An 18,421-nucleotide genomic window follows, 5' to 3' on the forward strand; every position below is an offset into this window, starting at 1 on the left:
ACCTTAAAATTGGCACCACTAAGCGGGCACATCGTGGGGAACAACCTTTTCCTAGGAGAATGTGACTGGGATGCATCTTCAACTCATGAGCATGAAGGCCTTGCTCCACCAGAGTCTGCCTCCCCGACTCCGCAAATATGAGTGTAGAGAATTTGTCTGAATACAATCTCTTCCCAGGTCTCAGTTGCCCACAAGAATAGATATAGTTGTATTTGGAAAAGGATCATTTGCATAAAATTTTGTAATTTCCCATTGTTCTCGATGATTATTTCTTTTCTTATTTCCTTAGTCTTTCATTCAAACCTTGATTGAAGAGCTTTTCCTTCTGAATCACTGTCTAAGCCAAGAGTTCCCAAAACAAGTATCCTGCCCTGGAGCAGCTCACATCTTGTACATGTGGGGAAGGAGGGAAAATAGGCTCATAAGTAATGTAAGACTTCTCTGAAACAGCAAACTGTACGTACCCATTTCAGCCTTGGTGAACCAGAGAAGGCAACATTTGAATTAGCCTGTGAAGGGTACGTAGAAAGGAAGACCAGAGGGAATAAAAACCCCAGCATATTGGGAGTATCATGAGTTCTCATGTCATAGACGACAGGCACCAGTCAGGACAGTGGGTAGCAAGAGGTATGGCTAGAACATTGGGTCAAATGCATATTAGGATGGGCTTTGTGGGTCTTGTTTTGTCCTGTGTACATTGAGGATTTGTAACAAAATAGACTTAATTAGATTTTTATTATAGAAGAATAACTTTCATGATATAGATCAAAGCAGAATGAGAGATTATTATTAAGTGAAAACTTTAAAACTTTGCCTATCTTGTAGCAGGAACAAACATGCTCAGTGGCTTCCAAATTTTTTTCCTTACCAGTTTTTATTGAAATTTTCTGTCATTTAATCTCATTCTAACTTGGATAAATAAATAAAGGAAAAGGAAATGAGAAAAGGTAGGGAGAAGTCGTTGAAAACATGGAGCGCTTTTCACACAGGGACATAGTGGGGGCGTATCTAGTCGGCTTAGTCATATTCTCTTTTTACTGAAAATTGTAAATGACAAGTCCCTTGAGAGAAGAGGCCTGAGCCCAACAAATTAAGGAGAGACAGGGCTGCTGGAAAAAGTGTGCAAGTCTCCAATAGGACCAAGAGAGTGAGAAAAAAGTGTGAATGAATTAAAGTCTATTTGTAAGTGTAGTTTTAGCACTCCGAGGCAGGTTTTTAAAAAAATTTGTAAACATGTAGAGTTAATTGCTCAGAATACAGCATCAGTGTCGATTAAAAATTTGCACGTTCTCCATTAATAGCCACAGTGGTTTCTTTTTGCTAGTTAAGTTACGCCACAGAAAAGGCTCATGCTATGTTCATGGGACCCCCTCATTTCATATCTGATTGAAGGATTTCTGGCTTATATTGCTTCTTTAACTTAGAGTAACCCTTGTGCCAATGCCTAGATGTCTTGCAGCAATACCAAGCACCAAGTTTATGGTCTCTAAAGGGCTTTGGTTCATTCTGCTGGTTAGGAGATTGCAGCTATAATTGTAAAGTCATAAACTTATATGTCTTAGAGGTTGTTTCATTTCCAAAATTCAAGAAAGTTCCTTTGCTAAATTGGGCAGCTCAAAAGCGGGAGCTACTTCCCAATCTTTCCCTGTTGTTAGGTGTCACTGAGTCAGCTCCGAGCGCAGTAACCCTGTGCACAACACGGGGTGCCGCACCAGCCTCACAACTGCCCCTGGGCTTGAGCCCATTGTCGCTACTGTGTCAATCCGTCTCGCGAAGGGCCTTCTTCTTTTTCTCTGCCACTCCATTTCACGAAGCATGATGTTCTTCTGCAGGGACTGACCCAGATCCTCGCAACTCGATCACTAGATAGCACCACGAGAGAAATGGTTGAAGTTGTCAAGGATTTTGTCTTGCTTGGATCCATAGTCAGTGTTCATGGAAGGAGCAGTCAAGAGATCAAAGGACGCATTGCACACGACCACTTTAGAGCATTCAAAAGCCAGGGTGTTACTCTGAGGAAGGACTACGGTGTGCTGGACCCAAGCCCTGGTATTTTCACTTGTCTCACATTCAGGTACAAATTGGACATTGCATAAGGCAAACCAAAGAAGAATCGATGTGTTTCACGTGTGGTGCTGGCAAAATATTGAAGGCGCCATGGAGGGCCAAACGGCAAACAAACCTGTCTTAGAAGGAGTGTGGTGAGAGCGCTCCTGGGGGCAAGCATGAAGACACTTTCTCATCCAGTCCACACATTTTGTCCAGGGCTGAAAGTTCACGTCGTAAATCATTCCTCCAGATTCCTTATCCCTCAAACCTAAAGAGTGGTCTGAGCGGCTTAAAAACAAGCGGAAATGGACTTGTTAGGCAGATAAGCAGGGATGGGATGTCCATTAACGCATGCCCAAGAGAGCCAAGCAGGAGAACAAAGGGCGGCGCACTGCACATGCTCACAGGCCTAGGTTTTCCCCACGGTGGGCATCGGTGGGCATTAAACCTGATCAGCCCACCTGGGCCAGGTGATTGCAATTCAGTCAATGGGGTCGACCTGGGGTCATCCACACGCCTCCCCCTGGAATCCTTGAAAAGGCAGGAGCCAGGGTGAGAGAGGAGGAACTGGGGAGAGAACTTTGGAAGGAACTTGGAGGAGGTCTTTTTTTTGGGAGGAGAACTTGGAAGAGAGATCTTTGCGTGACTCCAAGCAGTCTGTGCCAGGCTGTGTGGTCGGGAGGAATCCTATGGGTGCCGCATAAAACCTGAAACTTCTTTTAAATCTCATTAAACTCACTTGGATCACGAGCCAGGCTTCAGCGTGAATTCTTTCTTGTGCGGAGCCAAGGACCGAGGTGTAACTCTAGCCCAGAGAGAGATCTTACAGACTTAGATTTTTCAGTGACAAATAACTTCACTTAAACCAAGAGAGAGAGAGAGAGAGAGAGAGAGAGAGAGAGAGAGAGAGAGAGAGAGAGAGAGAGAAGGGAAATTTCAGTCAGACCAGATGACACATTAAAAGTTCTAGTCAGGATATCAATGGATCAATCCAGAAATGTTCAGCAAATCTTTTAAAGAAGGCAGTTCGGAATTCATAGAAGCAAGAGTGATTTTTGTCCAACCTATTATTGGGAGTGGGGTGGCAGAAGCCCTTGGAATGGTTTCTAGAAATCTTTTATTGACAGCCCAAGAATCGTATAACAATTTGGAAGCTGTTTTATTTAAGTCTATGTTATCTTTGAGATTTCTTCATTCAGCCTGTTCTAACCAGTTGAGGTAGTTAAAGTTTATTGTGTCAACCTGGCCGATAAACACATGTGAGGTTAATTGAAAGGCAGAAAGATAAATGGCTCGGTGAGCTTCGCCTTTCGCTGTCTCAGGTCTCTTGCTTTGTGATGGTCAGACCAGGGTGCAGCTGCCTTAGCAGTTCCCTGCTTCAGCTGGCAAAGCTGACTTCCTGCAAGACATCCCCAAGGAGAAGCCACATGGACCTAGCCCGATGCAGCTCTGGGTGCTGGAGCAGCCATGTAGAGACCCCTGCCAGCGCTGAGATGCTTACACCTTCACTGACTCGGCTTTCCTCATGCAGTCGATGTCATTGCGTCTATAGAGGAGGACTTTGTGGATTGGTGTCGGACACATGGGCTAATGCTGGTCTTGTGGGCTTGGGCAGCACTGAGTTGGGATGTTTTCTTTTCTTTTTTTCTCGATATGCACTTAACATTTACATAAAACTCTAACACATGAGTTTCTGTGGATTTGTTTCTCTAAAGTACCCAGACTAACAACACACCAGTGTTGGGATTCTCTAGGCCTGGCTGTTAGGTGGATTCATTAAAACAAAGCAGAGAATCCAGGCTGGGAAGTCTCAACAAGGGTTTTAAATTCTGTAGCAAACATTAATGATTCTCTTGCAATTTTTCAAAACTTCTCACCATTTTATGTAATTCTGAGCATGGTTGAGGAGTAAAAGTAGTACAGGAAGGAGCTTCAATACCCATACTGTGATACATTTTACAAGTCATTTCAAGAATAGGCCTTATGTTCACAGTAGGAAAAAAAGTGACATTCAGCAAAGAAACCCTCAGAAGAATTAGAGAAATAAGGAGACTGAAAGGGGTACCAAAGAGAGGCACCCAGGAAAGGAGCAGATGGTCCTGGGGTAGCTTGGGTAGTTGGAATAAAAATATGGAATAGCAATTCCTTTTTATGTTGAGTTAATTTTGAAACATTATCCTGTGAATAAATAATTTTACTTTCATTGTATCTTCTGGAAAAATTCAATTTAAGCAAGCATAAATTGTTTGTTTAATTCAGGAAGCTTTCTATTCTAATTGACTATATAGAAATTTCAACTTCTATAATTCAAAAGAACCAAAATGTGGACACATATTTCCAAGAAAGTACTTGATGGGAAAATGCCAAGCGGAGAGGGACAAACAAGTGGCAGGGCCATAGTGTTTGTCCATACAGTGGGCAAGAGGACCAGGAGGGAATTCTACATATCCCTCAGATGGCATTCCTCCTTTTCAAAGAAAGCTCATGTTTGTTCCAATTTTAGGACTCTCAGGCTCTATAAGAATTGTGAGGAGGATTGTCAAGGAGTTTGGACAGGGTGTTTTGGTTACAACGTGTGCCTTATTACAGGGGCATCGTCTAGCACCTGGTGGGTGACCCATTGCTTCAGGCCCATCCCTTAAACTGGTCTGTCCTGACTCCAAACAAAACTCACTGTTGTCAAGCTGAGCTGACTGCTGACGCAGGAGTCCTATAACCATCTCTCATGTCTAGTGCTCTCCTTACCAGCACTTATTGGTCTTTCTGTGCCCCTTTTCTTTGTGGCTTATAGAGCCTAAGAGTCCACAAATTCAAAAATGCCTAGGACAGTAAATAGCCCGAAAATCTTATACTATTTGTACTCCAAAACCCCAGTCAGTGCCATTGAGTCAGTCAATTCCGACTCATAGTGACCCTGTAGTGGCCTCATAGGACAGGGTGGAACTGCCCCTGTGGGTTTCCACGACTGTAACTCTGTACAGGAGTAGAAAGTCTCATCTTTTTCCCACTGTGCAAATTGGTGGTTTCAAACTACTGACTTTGCAATTAGCCGCCCAATAAGTGGCCACGACACCACCAGGGCAGAGCCAAAATCTGGCAACAGTTCTTCCAAGACAAGAATAAAAACAGACAAGGCCAAAATGAAACTAGAAGTTTTGAATAATTCTGGAGAGGTCAACAGAAGAAGGCCGAGCTTAGTGTTTGAAAGGGTCTTACCCAGCCAGACCTGAAACTTGTGGAAGTGGATGAGCTTCTGGGGGATCATCTAGGTACCACCACTCCTGGTCCTGTGTCGTGGGGCTGCTGAAGATAAGGATCCTTGAACTCTCTGCTTCTGACATCAAAGAATGTCAAAGAGTAAATTGGATCTTCGGTTAAAATTAAAGCAGAGTTTTTGAAGGAACACGGTGATCTGCGACGGGGCAAATGGGTGTGAGGATTCACCCCGGAGCTGCAACCGAATGGTTTTCACAGAACTTTCCAAGATCTTGGCATTTACAAAGGAAAACAAGTTTGATTAGTTGACATTTCTCTTTCACGCTTTAACAGACTCAAGATAATGGTGAGAGCCCTTAAGCATTATTTTGTTAATCATAAGGTTGAGTCATGCAAGAGCTTTAACTCTGTTAAACAGAAATTTCAAAGGGCAGCTTGAGTAGAAGATGTAAAATATTATAATGAAAAATGCCACCTCCCCCGCCCCCTCTGGGACGAACAACACCAACATGGGTGAAAGGAGACAGCGAATGGTGTAAGACATGAAAATAATATTAATTTATAGTTTATCAAGGGTTCATGAGGGTGGGAAAGTGGGGGAGTGTGTTATTCTGGGTTGACTAGAGAAATAAATCCAGAGATACTCATATATATGTAAGAGAGAGCTTTATATCACAGAATAATTGTATATTAAGAAAACATCCCAGCCCAGTCCACATCAAGTCCATAAGTCCGATGTTAGCCCATATGTCCGATATCAGTCTATATATTCCTCTCCAGTCTCACACAACACATGCAATGATGCTGAATGCAGGAAGATCACATGCCAGTGGGTAGAAAGTCTTGTGGATCCAGTGATGGTGGAAGCATCTCAGTGCTGGTGTGAGTCTCCATGTGGCTCCTCCAGCTCCAAGGTGCTGGCTCCATCAGCATAGCTCCATGTGTCTTGTCAACAGGAATATCTGCCAGGGAATGTGTCCTGCCTCCAGGGAATAAAACAGGATTCCTAGAATCCTCAGGAGAAGGCCATGCTCACAAATAAGCCTGATTAGTTATGACCTGATTGACAGGCTAGACTCCACCCCTTCATTCAAGTTAACAGGAGATTATGTAACTGCCACAGGGAGTGGGGGGAGGGAAAAAAGAGGAGATGACACCAAGGGCTCAAGTAGAAAGAAAATGTTATGAAACTGTTGATGGCAACATATGTACAAATGTGCTCAATACAATTGATATGTGGAATATTATAAGAGCTGGAAGAGCCTCCAATTATATGATTTATAAATAAATAAAAAGAAAAATACAAAGACCTAGAATTGGAAAAGCAAAAGGAAGAACATTCTCAGCATATCTTAAATTAAAAGAACTAAAAAAATAAATAAATAAATAAATAAATAAATTAAAAGAACTAAAGAAAAAATTCAAGCATTGAGTTGTACTATTGAAAGATTCTATAGGCAAAATACTGAATGATGCAGGAAGCATTTTAAAATATTTTAAAAATACAGAGAATCATTTTACCAAAAGAATCACTTTACCAAAATAACTAGTCAATATTCAACCATTTCAGTCAACATGTGACTGAGAACCAATGGTTTTGAAGGAAGAAGTGTAGGCTACATTGAAGGCACTGGTAAAAAAATGCTCTACGAAGTTATGGAATATCAATGGGAATATTTCAACAAGCTGATGAAGCACTGGAAGCACTCATTCGTGTATGCCAAGAAATTTGAAAGACAGGCGCTTGGCTAACTAACTGGAAGAGATCCACATTTGTAACACCTTGAAAGAAAGGTGGCCCAACAGAATGTGAAAATTATAAAACATTATCATTGCTATCACATGCAAGTAAAATTTTGCTGGAGAACATTCAAAGAAATTGTAGCAGTACATTCACAGGGAGCTGCCAGAGGTGCAGACCAGATTCAGAAGAGGACTTGGAACAAGGGACATCATTGCTAAGGTCAGATGGAATTTGGCTGAAAGCAGAAAGTGTCAGAAAGATGTTTATTTGTTTTTTTATTAACTATGCAATGACAGTCGACTGTGTGAACCATAAAAAATTATGGGTAGTTTTGAGAAGAATGAGAATTCCAGAATACTCAATACCTGCACATGGATCAAGAGGCAGTTGTATACACAGAACAAGGTAATAAATCCCATTTAAAATCAAGAAAGGTGTGTCTGGGTTATGTATTGAATAAGGAAGACCAGAGAAGAATCAATGCATTTGAAATGTGGTACTGTGAATACTATTGTAAATACTAGGGACTGCCAAAAGAACAAATAAATCTACCAGAGTGCTCCGTAGAGGTAGGGAATTACGATACGTCATCTCATGTATGTGCACATGTTTCAGGAGAGACCGGTCCCTGGGAAAGGATCTCAAGCTTGGTAAAGTAGAAGGGTGGTGAAAAAGAGGAGGGCCCTCAACCAGATGGATTAAAGCAATGGGCTCAAACAGAAGAACAATTATGAGAATGGTGTACAACTCGGTGGTGTTTCATTCTGTTGTGCAGTCGCTGAGAGTCAGAACTGACGCAACAGCATCTAAAGACAACAATGTGAGTTTTAAAGCCCCTAACAGTATTCACCATAGTAGGGCTTAGAACATAGTCTTTGTTGATTGTTGTGCTAGTTGACCTTGATTCTCCTGAGACTATGGTTCTGGCAACCTAAACACAGTGACTCTTTTTACTGGTTATGGCTAAGAACTTTTCATAACTTTCCCCCTATAAGCTCTACTATGCTCATGAATAAATTTGCAGCACAGGCAAATGCATATATAGAAAAAGCTTCATATATATATTTAGGGAATATGTTATAAGCCATGCAATAGATTCCAAGGGCTGCAGTAACAAATTACCACAAACCAGGTGGCATAAAACAAAATGTATTTTCTGTTACTTCTGGAGGTGAGAAGTTCACATATAGGACTCTATGGGAAGATTCTTTCACTTTTGGTATATCCAGGTGTGTCCAGCTGGGTTTTCTAGAGAGTGACCGATGTACATTAGAAAGAAAGATAAATCAAGAGAGAAATTTATATTAAGCAAGCAGCTCACACAGCTGCAGATGTGCAAGCCCAGCCTGATTCAAGCCTGTGGGTCAAACACTGAATGAAGCTGGAAGCCCTTCCTGACTCATGCAGTTGTTAGCCGACAAACCAGGAAGCAGGAGGTCAAATGAGGAAGCAGCCTGGTAAACGCCTTGTCAAGTGGATCCATTGTCAACAGGCAACATGACAGGTCATTGAAAGCTCCCAAGGTTGGCAAGCCACGTGGCAGGTCACTGGCCCAGGTCCCATGAAGCAGACACAGGGTGTAGGCCAGCAAGAAAAACAATAATAAGAGAATTCTCCACAGTTCCTTTAAAAAAAATTACCAAGTAGGCCTCACTCTCAAGGAGACATGATTAGGGTATATATAACCTTACTGCTAAGCTAGAGAATCCTGGTTCAGCAACTTGACACAGAAACCTAACTAGTCTAAGGGCTCAAATAGAAAGCAAATGTTTAGAAAATGATGATGGCAACGTATGTACAAATATGCTTGATACAATTGATGTATGCAATGCTATAGAGCTATAAAATCCACCAATAAAATGATTAACAAAATAAAACAAAAAAAACTATAATTAGTCTTAGATTTACAGAAAAAAAGTGAAGATGCGTGCTATCATGTCATTTTCAACTCACAGTGGCCTTACAGGACTTTACAGAAATGCCCCAAAGGTTTTCTAGAGGATGGTCTTGCAGAAGCAGACGGCTGAGCATCTTCTCCCGCGGGGTCTCTATTGAGTTCTTACCACCTTCCTTTCCTTTGGCAGCTGCCCACTTAGTCATTTCACCACCAGGCTTCCTTCCTTACTGGAAAGACAGTACCCAGAATTTCCATACATAGTTTTTTCTGTTCTTCCCATTTTATATTAGTGTGGTATTGTTATCAAAATCAATAAACCACTATTGATGCATTTTATTCAAATTTTAAAAACACACCTATTATACCAGTTTTTTTATTCCTTGGTTATGGCAATGTAACTCCAATTTCTGCTTCCATTTCACATGGCAACATGGTAGTGTTGCCTCTGTACCTCTGCTCTTTTTATAAGGATACCAGTCACATTGCACTGGGCTCAGCCAATGACCATGCTACGTTAAAAACATCTCAAAAGCCCCTATTTCTGAACAAGGGCACAATCACAGGATCCAGGGGTTAAAATATCAATTTATCTTTTGACACAGTAAAATCTCTAACAACCAATTACAGTACTTAATCTCTCTGTGCTTTAGTGACCTCGTCTGTAAAATAGTCATCAAACGCCCTAACCTACCTCATGACTAGCTGAGAGGAGCTCAAACATGCAAAACATGTTCTCAGTAGAAGCCACGTAAGTGAGACCAATGTTCACACATAATAAACTAGAGTCTTGATTGCCTTATGAACATAACTTTAACCTCTTCCTCGAAAGTATTTTGGAGCCCCTTTAGGCCTTTTGAGAAGGGTCTGTAAGATTCAGAACTGGGTGGGGGAGGGAGGGAATAAAGAGGAGCTGATATCACAGGGCTCAAGAAGAAGGGTACTGTTTTGAAAATGATGGTAGCAGTATATGTACAAGTTCGCTTGACATAATGGATTTATGGATTGTTAAAATATCTGTAAGAGTCCCTAAGAAAATGATTTTAAAAAAAGAAGAATGAGAATGGACCCAATGACATTGGGTTAGACTCTAAGAGCTAATTTAATTGACCCGGTGTCAAAGGAAGGATATTCGAGAGGTTTACAAGCTTGAAAAGGCTGTTTAAAGCTTCCCCCGCCCCCCATTATTTTTTAAAAATCATTTTACTGGGGGCTCGTGCAACGCTTATCACAATCCATCCATCCATCCATCCATTGTGTCAAGCACATTTGTACACTTGTTGCCACCATCATTCTCAAAACATCTGCTTTCCACTTGAGCCCCTGGCTGTTTAAAGCTAAGAGAAAGATGTTAAGTGTTCTCATGAAAAAGAATCCAGAGAATACACAAATATGCCACTTTCATCTCTCAAAAGAACTAAAGCAGAAATGGAGGCTCTCGTGTCAGGAAGAGTATTGAGGAGGATCCTGGGATGGCGCCAGACTACTGAATAGGAAGAATGGTCTGAATAGGAGAGCAAAGAATTGTTCTTAGGCAAAAAAATTAGCAGGAAGATAAGAAGGTTAAGTTGGGGGTTAAGGCTTTGCAGCAATTAGGCCTTGATACCCCGAACCCCCAAACTCCCTGTTACCTGCAATTGATTGTGACCCATTAGTGACCCTACACAAGTAGACCGGCTTCCGAGATTTTAATTGCGTGTAGCCTCCGGGGCCACCAGAGCGGCGTAGCTCTCCATAAGGAACGAAGCGAAGGAGGGCAAGACAGCAAGATGCCGCGAGATGGGGACCGAGTAGCTGGAGCGCCTGGGTTCCCTGTGAGCCTGCAATACGCCGCCGCGGGTGTTCGCCGCCCAGGTTTCGCTGGGATCAAGGCTCCTCCAGCAAAGCGATGGGCTTGGGACTGAGGCTGCCTTTCATTCGGCGCGGGGGTCGAAGCGAAGGCGATGGCGCACTAGGGGACTGAGGAGGGAACTGCAGGAGCCAGAAAGTGGGTCTCAGGCTCCCGCGGGGGAAGCTCGGGGCTAAACAGTGGAAGTCCGGGTATGTGCTTGTGGTGGTGGTGGTGGTGGGGGGGGCGCGGAGGACGTTTCTGTTGCTAGGCAACCCGGCCTGAGCCCGCCTCCCGGTGCGTTGCTAGGCGACAGCGAGGCGAGAGGAGGGGGGCACGCCGGAGCGGGCCCTACGTGCTGACGCTAATTGTATATGAGCGCAAGCGGCGGGCTCTCGGGTCTTTTTTAGCGCCATCTGCCCTCGGCGCCGCCTCCTGCTCCTCCCGCTGCCTCCGCCGCTGCCCTGAGTCACTGCCTGCGCACCTCCGAGCGCCCGGCTCCGCGTTCTGGCCGCCGGTAACGGACGGGGACTGGAAGGGAAGGGAGCCCAGAGTCGGCCGGGCGGCCTGCGCGGACGGGGGGACGGCGATACCTCAGCAGGGGCCGCGGGCGCCGGGCCTCCCTAGCCCGGTGCGGGGCCCACAGCCCGAGGCGGCCGGAGGGCCGCTAGTCCCTACAGGGGCGGACGGGGGACCTATGGCTTTGGGCGCTTCCGAGGCGGCGCGGCCTACGCGGGCCCGTGGCCGCGCTGCTCCCCGCCGACGTTGCCGGGCGCCACCGGCTGCCTCACGCGCTCGAAGCCCAGGCCGCGGCGGGGCCCGAGCAACCCAAGGAGTGGGCGGCAGCGCCTCAGGGAGCGGGAGGCACTCCGAGCGCGTTGGGCCGGAGTGCGGCACCCGCCGCCATGGCGCCCCCGTTTCTCCTTCCAAAATCCCGCAGGGAGGCCTCGGGGAGGGATGAAAAGAACGACGGAGACGGCGAATTCCGACGGGAGGGAGGGGCCGTGTGGGGGGCGGGGGAGGGGAACCCCGGCGGCTTCCCCTGCACGTGGTCGCGAGCGGAGCGGCCGAGGCTCCGGGCTGGCCCCGCGCTGCTGGGAGTTGTAGAGGCGGTGGGCTGTAAACATGGACCCGTCGTCTTCTAGGTCTTCCCTCCGATGGCGTTCTTGCTGGCTTTTGGGGGAAGGACTAATGTTAGCGGCTGAGTGTCTTCTTGCTAAAGTTGTGAAAGACGTTCGTTGCTACTGGGCTGGGCTGTCTTCTGCGTATGCCTCCAACACACAGCCTGGATCCGGAGGGGAAAAGTTGATCCCAATTAAGCCGGTGAACGGCTCAAAGGTGGCACTAAGAGATTAGGTTTGTAAATGTCTTCATGTTCTTTTAAGAACTTTCACTAGTCTCACAACAAAAGGCATGCTGCGATTGAAGTTCTCCGAATAAGGCACTCCACTAGCCATTTTGCATTTAGATGGAGTGGGGTAGCATGGGAAGGAATGGGATTTAATGTAAGTTTATTGAGTCAAGATTATGAGCGTCTCCTATGTTAATGAGGAGCCTGGTGGCGGTCTGGTGTAGGTTAGGTTGTTAACTACAGTGTTAAGCCCAGTGTTAAGCTCTGGAGGGTAAAGTTGAAGCGGCGAGCTCCATAAACAGTCTCAAGAAACCCTTTCTTGGAATCCATTGGCAGTGAATAAGCAACACTTCTCTTGGCAAGGGTCGGGTGGGGTTAAAAAAAAAGCTTCAAGAGGCAGCGCTTGAGATCCAATGCTTTCACCGTGGAGAGATGGACCAGCCACAGGATATGTCCTGGAGTTTGTACCTATTTTACCATCTTTGATTGTGAAATTGCACGCTTTAAAAATCTCGCAAACTAGTACTACTTGCCTGGTTTCAGGAGAGCAGTGAAAATGGACTTTGCCATTTTTATATGCTGAGGTGACGGGAAAACGTCTTTTCAAGCTAGTATCTGCGTCTCATTCTCTGGCACCTTAAATTATTCCTCCTGTAATTTTACTAATGAAGTAATACATACTGTCTTGATTAAATAAAGGAAATTTTTAAAAGATGTAAACTGACAATAAATGAGATTTATTTATGTAATCCTCAGGAACTACAAAGGTTCAAGCTAGTTAAGAGGTTGCCTGAGTTCAAATAAGGGATTCAAACGTAAACAACCCTTACATTAGTAGGTGGACTTGGGCAGCTATCATTGACTTGCTTAATTCTCTTTTCAGGTCAGCATTCCAGCTATAGCAGCCCCATAGGGCAGAGTGGAACTGCCCTTCTAGGTTCCAGAGACTATCAATCTTACAAGATCAGAGAGAAAGCATCTCTTTAAATGAGAAGCTGCTGGTGAATTTGAACGGCCAAGTTTGTGGTTGGCAGTCTCACCACTACATTACCAGGGCCTTTTGTTGCTTAATAGTCTTTAAAACTTTCTCATCATACCTTGTTATTTCCCCCTTTCTCTTCATTTCCTGCTCACTCAAAATGGGGACATCATGCTTAGTAGAGGATCAGTGATAAATAGGAAGACCTTAAGTGAATGATGGATGGACACGGTGACTCCAGCAGCAATGACATTGTTTGCTGCCCAGTGTAATACATAGGTTTGTTATAAGAATTAGACCCAAACGATGGCATCTAAGAATCCCACATAAGGGAATTGTAGCATATTATTAAAAATCATGTGGATTTTGTAAGACAAGAAAACCATGTAAGTTTTAAAGAACTGGGCACCTGGAATTTTGCCTGGCACTAAATATGATCTACACTCAAAAACTTAATTTGCTTACATTATTCAGTATTGCTTGGTTGAAATACAATGAAAGTTAGGATCCAAACAAAGTGGGGTGGGGGGAACCAACTCACTGCCATTGAGTCAGTTCTGACATAGCAGTCCTGTAGGGTCAGGGCAGAAAGTCTGATCTTTATTCTCTCACAGTGGCTCATGGCTTCCAATTGCTGATAGCCTTGCCATTAATAATTGCTCCTTGAAAAATAAAATCAAAGGAGTAAATTCTTAACCCATATGGAAATATATGATTGGATCGTGAATTGTAACCAAACCTAGAAATTTCTGTGTGTAGTTGATTCTTGAGTAAATTTGAACATTTAAACAAAATCTATGCTAGATTTCAGGTCTATGACCAAAACAGAAAAATTTGTTGCCTGAATGTATTCTAAAATGTAACATGAGTGATAAATGTGTGTAGGGAATGGTAGTGATATGACTGGCCTTCAAAAGCTGGTGGGAAAATTCCATGATCTTGTTCCATTTCCCATGAATTTCATAGTGCCCCTTTATTCACAAAGCTTTTTTTTTTTTTTTTTAGTTAACCTTCAGTTTTATCCAGAAACTATTGAAGTGAAAGGTGCTTTGGTTTGTAACCACCCTTGTAATTTATTTGGGGCACTGTTAGCCGGTCTATTCATACTCAAGGGACCCTATAGGACTTGTAGAAGTGTGTGCCAGGGTTTCTGAAGCTGGAATCCTGGAGTGCCAGAAAGGCATTCTCGGATCTCAGAAACAGGACAGTTCCTACATTTTCCTCTGGGTCACTGTCAATCTGAATACTGATGTCAGAGTGGTGTTTTTTGTTTTGTTTTGGTTTTTTTTAGTTTTGAAAGCTGATTGCCACAGAATGGATAGTGGATTGGCACCACTGGTCCACTGCCCAGGCCCAACTCCTTTAAGCTCCTAGAAGTAGGTACATAACTGTCAGCATTTTAATGAGGCAGTAAATTGTACAGATTAATTTCCATGGGTACATAGTGGGGTGGTTTAAGGTAATGTTTCAGGTGCTTGTTGATGGTTTACTGAACTATACTATGCATTTTCTCGGAATTCAAAAGCATCTTTGGATTGATTGTTTTCCAGGATAAAGTTAAAAATAGTTGATCATGGTTGTGAGATGCTGCTGGTCTTGTTTGATTACTTCCATAATTGTTTCCTATTCTTGTAGTTCTGACTCTCAGTGACCATGGGTACAAAACGAATGAAAGACCATCTGGCTTCACGTGATGTTTCAGCCTCTTGTCGCAACCACGGTGGTTGTCATTCCATCTTCTTGAGGGCATTGCTTTTTTGCTGCTGCTCCACACTGCTAAAAGCATGGTGTCCTCCAGGAACTGGGGGTCCAAGGTATGTGTGGTGAAGTAACATCTTGTCTCTAAGGAGCATTCTGGCTGAACCTCTTCCAATCTGTTTGTTCTTTTGGCAGTCTGTGTGGTACTTTGAATATTCTCCAATGCGATATGTCAAAGGCTTCGGTTTTTCTCTTGGTCTTCCTTATTCAGTGACTTCCACATATATATGAGGAGATTGAAAATACCATGGTTTGGGCCAGGTGTACATTGGTCCTCAAAAGTAACATACTTTTTTCAACATTTTAAAAGGTCCTTTGCAGCAGATTTACCTAGTGCATTGCATCCCTTGATCACTCTTGACATCTGCTTCCTTGAGCATTGATAGTGGGTACAATTGAGAAGAATTCCTTGACAACTTCAATCTTTTCTCCATTTATCATGATGTTGCTTATTGGTTTGGTTGTAAGGATTTTTGTTGTAATCCATACTGAAGGCAGTGATTTTTAATCATCAGCAAGCAAGCAGTTGTGTCATCTGCATATTGCAGGTTGTTAAGCCTTGCTCCAAATCCTGATAATGTATTCTTAACAAACCAGCTTCTTGATTATTTGCTCAGCATACAGATTGAATATGGTGAGAGGACACAACCCTGTTGCACACTCTTGATGAGCACAATGAACTGTTGTGGAATTACCATTCTTCTCAAGGCTATCGAGTGTGCTGTGATAGACACAGTTGAAAGCCTTTGCATAGTATTTGAGACAACTAAGCATCTTTTTGATGAGCCAGGATCGATCTGACATAAAGCGTGTTCCATGCTCTTCTGAATCTGAACCATGCTTTTGACAGCTTTCTGGCAGTGTGCTGCTGCTGCTGTTGGATTATCTTCAGCAAAATTTTACTTGCATGTGATATCAGTGATGCTTGTTCTGTTGCATCACCTTTCTTTAGAATGAGTACAGAGTATTTCATCAATTACTTGATGGAATTACTGGATAACCTTGTTTTTGGCTAATATCTTCAGTGTAGTTGGGCTTTTTCCTTTATTATCATTGATTCTTGTTCATATGCTACCTCTTGAAATTGTTTGGATATTGACTAGTTATTTTTGGTAGTGTCTGTATTCTTTGCTTTTCCTTCTAAAGCTTTCCCTCCTCGTGTCCAACTTGCCAATAATTATCAGTGTATCTTCATTGCATGTTTGATCAAGCATTTTGTAGAATTATTTCTTCATCCCTAACTTGAATGCCTTGTGGTTAACGAGATTTCCTTGTAGGTGTGTAAAACTATCCTATCACAGACAGACAGCTTTGTACTTCAAGATCTAGAAATTATTTTTTTGACAGTGAATGTAATGTCATTCCTGTTCGTAGTAAACAGTATGCTTTTCTGATTTAAAATGGCAATTCTGATTAAAAATACCAATCCATTTCAACCCATGAATGCTTAGAATAACGATCTGATTCCATTTCATTTTTAATGACTTCTGGTTTTCTAGATTCATGCTTGGTATAATCCAACTATTAATGCTTTGCAGCTGTTCTCATTTTGCGCCGAGCCCCATCACCAAATGAAGATCCCAAAGATTTTACTGTCACAGGCTTCTCTCCTTCAGTGACATTAGTGGTTGACTCTACTTTGAGAAGGCAGCTCTTTCCCATTCATATTTTGGATGCCTTTCAACCCGAGGGGCTCATTTTCTGGTACTATCTCTGACATTGTCCTGCATCTTTTGATTAGGCTTTCAGTAATTGATAGTATTTTGATGCTATCCATGGGGTGAAACCTGTTCACTTGGGGTGACCTTGCTGGTATCTGAAATACCAGTGGCTAGCTTCCAGCATCACAGCAACATACAAGTAGTGGTCTTAGTTTTGCCCATTTTATTGTCTAGGACAGGGAAAGAGTCCCTTGACTGGTCTATCTGCTGAGTTACCACCTACCCAAAAAAAGAAATTGGGAACCTGACCACTTTGCCAAATAAGGACATAGTTGAGTCCCAGCAAATCAGGACCACCATGCTTTTTGAAAACTGCCCCAGCCAGACATAAAAAGGACCTGTCTGCTTTTGGTGGGATCGCACTACTTTCACCCTGCCCCGGTGTATCCTGCCGTTCTTGCTTTATACTGCTGTGCTCCTTCCTTCCTCTTATTGTTCTTTTGGTCTCTGCATTGTTGTCAAGCCGCTGCTCCTTTCAAGAAGCCAGCAGTGCTGGAATCCCCCTAGAAAGGAGGTCACCGCACCCTGTCAGCTTGGGGACTCATCTGGGATGGGCTAAATTGACTATAGTGTCTTCTAGGTTAGGTAGAGATGCCCACCCCGCCATCCCCTGGACTTTTCTGTTCCATTAGAAGAGTGGAGATTGTGAACTTGGGCTTGTCTAGTTTCAGAATAAGTATGGAGACGGGCATGTGTGGGATAAGGCAATTCCCCTCACCAGGTTATGCAAGTATCCTGTGGAGTGGCTTGGCTGTGGATTTGTAATGGTACCCATGCCATAGCAGCCCAGCAGGCTGCCAAAAATCCCCTGGAGACAAAACTAGCCTTCTGTGTTGCTATGATTGTCTGGAGCCTTGGGCCACCTCTAGGAGAGTCTTGGGAGATAGCACATGCATATCCAAGGGTGAAACCCCTTACCTGAGTCTGGCCTGAGTCGATAAGTTTCAATGAACACATTAACACCCAAATTGTTACCTCATCTCTGAAAGTCCAGAAGGAACTGGAAGGACAACTTTGTTAATTGCAACCACCAGATCCTTGACTGTCCCCGAGGCTCATCTTTTCTGTCGGAGATATGTGCTTTGGGGAGCAGCTCTTCCAGCTTTGGTTGCACAGGTTCTTTCTCACCTGTGTCCTCTAGCAACATGGCAGTGCCTGTTGATCCAAAATCCTTGTCCTTTTTGTTTGAACCTGTTGATTTTTTTCCTCCGTGTGAGAGCTGAGAAATAACCAGGCTTCCCTGTGACTTTCTGTCATAGCTGCATTTTGTGTGTTTTAGGAGTTGAGGGAGTGCCATTTGTCCCAAGCCAGTGAGGACAATGGTGCCATTGGGAACTATTGTATGCCAATTGCTGGTAGTTTATCCTAACCCATTATGAGGCCCAGTGGCCTCTCCTTAGGAAGTATAACCCCCTTGAGAGTGATGGCAACAAATGTGCTTGACACAATGGATGGATTGTGATAAGGGTTGTACAAACCCCCAATAAAATGATTTTTAAAAGAAAAAAAATAATTTTTAAGGGAATTTTTTTTAAGGAAGTATAGCCCTCACCAAATGCGTTCTCACTGCCTAAACCAAAGACACTCACTGTGATGGCCTTCTTGGACTAGGGTGGAACTTTTTTTTATCTTCATATTCCTACCTTCACTCAGGGAGAGGAATTTGAGAGTTTTTACCAGGGCAGCCCGATAGAGAAGAGACACAGTCCAGCAGACTGATGCCAAGAAACGTGCCTCTAAGGCCCAGTGCATGGGGCTTGTGTTAGGGTAGGCAATAGAACTGCTTCTCTTCTCTGCTTTCCTCTATCTTGTTGTAGGGGATGATGCTATAAGGACTACAAAGCCTTCCCCAAGCCAGAGTGTAATTAAGGTAAGCCCAAG

General features: G+C 43.6%; 1 protein-coding gene across 3 annotated transcripts in view; it reads left to right on the top strand.

Moving 5' to 3' along the window:
- The first annotated feature begins 11,110 nt into the window (after positions 1–11,110).
- NAP1L1 (nucleosome assembly protein 1 like 1) overlaps positions 11,111–18,421 on the top strand; it is a 40,480-nt gene continuing 33,169 nt past the window's right edge. For 2 of the 3 annotated variants that reach the window (XM_075551262.1, XM_075551261.1), the window contains exon 1: positions 11,123–11,248. The gene's annotated coding sequence lies outside the window, so the exon portion shown is untranslated. Of the gene's footprint in view, positions 11,249–18,421 lie in introns of all 3 variants that reach the window. The other variant, XM_075551263.1, reaches the window with a different exon arrangement.

The sequence above is a fragment of the Tenrec ecaudatus genome, chromosome 6 (genome assembly GCF_050624435.1).
Source record: "Tenrec ecaudatus isolate mTenEca1 chromosome 6, mTenEca1.hap1, whole genome shotgun sequence".
In the NCBI taxonomy this organism is placed as follows: Eukaryota; Metazoa; Chordata; class Mammalia; order Afrosoricida; family Tenrecidae; genus Tenrec; species Tenrec ecaudatus.